The sequence below is a fragment of the Triticum aestivum genome, chromosome 3B (genome assembly GCF_018294505.1).
Source record: "Triticum aestivum cultivar Chinese Spring chromosome 3B, IWGSC CS RefSeq v2.1, whole genome shotgun sequence".
NCBI classification, from domain to species: Eukaryota; Viridiplantae; Streptophyta; class Magnoliopsida; order Poales; family Poaceae; genus Triticum; species Triticum aestivum.
Window position 1 is genome coordinate 850,650,494 of NC_057801.1, and position 4,062 is coordinate 850,654,555.

Genomic DNA, 4,062 nt, shown 5'->3' on the forward strand with positions numbered 1-4,062 from the left:
CCATAAGATTGATCATTTGGCTTGAAAGCCATGAATCTTCACTTTTGATAGCTCATTTTTGAGAACACTTTTTTAAAATAATTACCGTATTACAATTTATTATTGTTCCTGGAAACTTGGTCACATATAATGACACAATGCGAAGGTTTTCCAATTTTCTAATTTTTTTTAATTTTTTATGCCCGTTTCAAAATGCGGTCAAAACGGCGGGCTTGACCGTTCCTAGCTAGTGGTTGAATCTTGGAAAACTTTTGGTGTTTCTATGATAAAATAGATACTTATGTACCTAGAAATGATTTTTGGAAAAAATAAATAGCAAACTATGAGGCAACTACAGTTCAAATTTGACCCGCTTCCACCTGAATCGGCGACAATTTGTCTTTTTCACCAGAGGTGGATCAAAACTTTTCACACCCAACCATTTTGTCAACTGTGCATTAAACATGGCCTAGTATCTTATAAAATTGATTTGGTCCATTTTTGCAACAATTATTTGGTAGTTCCTTCACAAAAACCCCTCATTTCGGGCACTCGGAAAATGGAAAATGAATTTTCCGTGCAAAGAAAATGAAAACTCCCTTAGGCAACATTGTTTGGAATTCCAAGATGCATCCTTGTGCACAATATGAGATCATTTGAACAAACTATGCCATGAATGTGGTCATAAGATTGATCATTTGGCTTGAAAGCCATGAATCTTCACGCATGATAGCTCAATTCTGAGAACACTTTTTTAAAATATTAACCGTATTACAAGTTTATTATTTTTCCTGGAAACTTGGTCACATATAATGACACAATGCGAAGGTTTTCCAATTTTTTGATTTTTTTTGAATTTTTTATGTCCGTTTCAAAATACGGTCAAAACTGCGGGCTTGACCGTTCCTAGCTAGTGGTTGAATCTTGGAAAACTTTTGGTGTTTCTATGATAAAATAGATACTTATGTACCTAGAAATGATTTTTGGAAAACATAAATAGCAAACTATGAGGCAGCTACAGTTCAAATTTCACCCGCTTCCAGCTGGATCAGCGAAATTTGTCTTTTTTACCAGTTGTGGATAAAATCTTTTGACACCCAACTATTTGGTCATTTGTGCTTTAAATATGGCCTAGTAGTTTAGAAAAATGATTTGGTCCAGTTTTACAATAATTATTTGGGAGGTTCTTCACAAAAAGAACTCCTTTTGCGCACTCGAAAAATGGAAAATGGTTTTTTCGTCCAAAGAAAATGAAAACTTCCTTAAGCAAAATTGTTTGCCATTCCAATATGCACCCTTGTGCAGAATATGAGATCATTTGGACAAACTATGCCATGAATGTGGCTATAAGATTGATCATTTGGCTTGAAAGCCCTCGATCTCCACACGTGATAGCTCGTTTCTGAGAACACTTTTTTAAAATAATTGCTGTATTGCAAGTTGTTATTTTTCCTGGGAACTTGGCCACATATAATGACACAATGTGAAGGTTTCCCAATTTTTTATTTTTTTTTGAATTTTTTATGCCCGTTTCAAAATACGGTCAAAACAGCGGGAATGACCATTCCTAGCTAGTGGTTGAATCTTGGATTTTTTTTGGTGTTTCTCTGATTAAATAGATACTTATGTACCGAGAATTGATTTTTGGAAAAAATAAAAGAGCAAACTACAGGGTACCTACAGTTCAAATTTGACCCGCTTCCAGCTGAATCGGCGAAAATTTGTCTTTTTCACGAGAGGTGGATCAAAACTTTTTACACCCAACCATTTGGCCAATTGTGCATTAAATATGGCCTAGTATTTTAGAAAAATGATTTGGTCCAATTTTGCAACAATTATTTGGTAGGTTCTTCACAAAAAGACCTCCTTTTGGGCACTCGAAAAATGGAAAATGGGCACTTGAAAAACCTCCTCAATTATTGACGAGAGGTGGATAAACAGCTATTGAGACACAAGCATTTGGTCAATTGTACCTAAAATATGATCTAATATTATTGAAAAATAGAGTGGTGCCATTTTGCAACAAATATTGGTAAGTGCTACAAAAAATATATACCATTTTCGACACTCCAAAGGTAGAAAATGTTTTTTTGCAAATAAAACTCATTTTTGAGATCAATTTTTAAAGATATTTGTATTATTCCAGGTTTGTTATTTTTCTGGAAAACAAGTCTTACTTGTGACACGATGCTATTGTTCTTATTTTTTTTCTAATTCTATGATGTTATAAAATAGGTGACATGATTTAGCATATTATTTATTTGATTACGACCAATTTAGATGGTTATAAAATCGTCAAAGTGTGTACTACATTGTGATTGGTGGAATCGTTTGTGGCACGGATCGATGAGATGGCAGACATCCTACCATCCATTGCTAGCAATCCAACATCCATCCATCCGTCCATGCAAAGAAAGGGAAAAAACCCACCGCACCAAACCCTACCTCTCTCTCACCTCTCGTCCCTTCCTTCCGCCCGCCGCCTCCGTCTCTCTGTCCCCGATCCAGATCGGCCTCTCCCTCACCCCTCGCGCCGCGGCCTCCTTCCCTCGCACTATCACCGGCGGCACCCTCCTTCCTTTCTGTCACCAGCGGCGCCCTCCTTCCCTCGCGCTGCACCCGAACCTCGCTCCCGCTCCCAGCTCTTCTTCCTCCTCCGCTGCAGCTAGGGGTTCGTCTCCCCGATCCCCAATCCCCAATCCCCGAAGCTCGGATCCAGTAGCAGGATCAGCGATGGCGGCCGCGGGAGATCCTCTCCAAGGTCAAGCATGTCTAGGCCAAGCCTGCCGGCCTCCCTCGCGGGTGACTGCCTCCGCGGTGACGATGGCGGCCTCGTCATCCCCAGAGGCCATGGCGCCCCTCAAGGCCGACCTCCACCACGTGAGTGATCTGTCGATCTCGTCTCTCCAACAGTTCGGTTCTCGCCGCTTCGATTCCTTTGATTCAACCAGATATTGTGTACCACTTCTGTACGTGCGTGCGTGTGAGCTGACTCTTCTTCTGCGTGGTTCGTAGGTGTTCCATATGCACACACGAGTTCGACCTGGACAAGCCGCCGGTGCTGCAGGAGGTGGCGGATTTCTTCAGTGGCCACGGAATCGAGGACTTCACCTTCAGCAGGGGCAGGCTGGTGAGTGCGGCTCCCATGAATCTCTAGCAGGAAATGTGTGGTTATTTCTTGCTTTGCTGTGTAATCCTGGTACAACAGGTGGCTCAATCTCCCCCTCCCTCTCACCCCCGTCTCTGTCTCTGCAGGTAGGAGAGGAGGAACAGTGACAAGCGACGGGGTGCAGCCCGGCCATGGAAACCCACCGCAGCCTTGAGTTAAGCTGGCGGCAGTGCAGGGGATCCTGATCAACATGCAGTTCCCGGGGCTGCAGATCGACGCCGTCACCAATGACAACATCTTCATCAACGTCTTCAACAACCTGATCTGATATTATTCTGAGATCCAGTGGCATCTCTATCCTCTTACAACTAATAACATTTTTTAACTTCTTTTGGCCATGCTTTCGCTTTCACTACAGATCAGAGCAGTGGTGAATGAAAGAAACAAGTGCACAACTAGTATCAGTGAGCTTGTATTTTTCTTGTGTAGCTGCTCTGCACTTGTTGTACAACAAGTTGATCACTATCTACCCTGCTGGGAATTTTCACTCTATATAAAAATTTGAGAGGCAAATGCTGGGAGTTCCAGTCTTGTCTGATGGCTAGGAACTCAACTCTGCTTCTTGTTGTTGGAGTTTCAGGCTTGTTGCATAGTTCGTAGCTTCAAGTGTACTCTGGCTTCCAGCCACAGTGCACTACAAATTATTATAGAATTATAAAGTGTACACAACATTGCACCTGACACATTCTTCTCTTGTGAAATCAAATAGCATGACTGGGCATTCTTTTTATCAACTTGTTGTACACTTGCTCTGCTTTAGGCTACTGTATAACTTGTGCCTTTTAACTTGATGTACATAGCATGCAATTTTTTACTGTACCACATTCACACATGATACTCTGAATATAGACTTGTTTTCCGAGCTAGTTCTGTTTACTCTTAATATAGGTCTATTTGTCACCAATACTTGCCTG

At 41.5% G+C, this 4,062-nt stretch overlaps 1 pseudogene; it reads left to right on the top strand.

Annotated features, from left to right (window-relative positions):
* The first annotated feature begins 2,712 nt into the window (after positions 1-2,712).
* On the top strand, positions 2,713-3,416 carry LOC123067112 (uncharacterized; annotated as a pseudogene).
* The last annotated feature ends 646 nt before the right edge of the window (positions 3,417-4,062 follow it).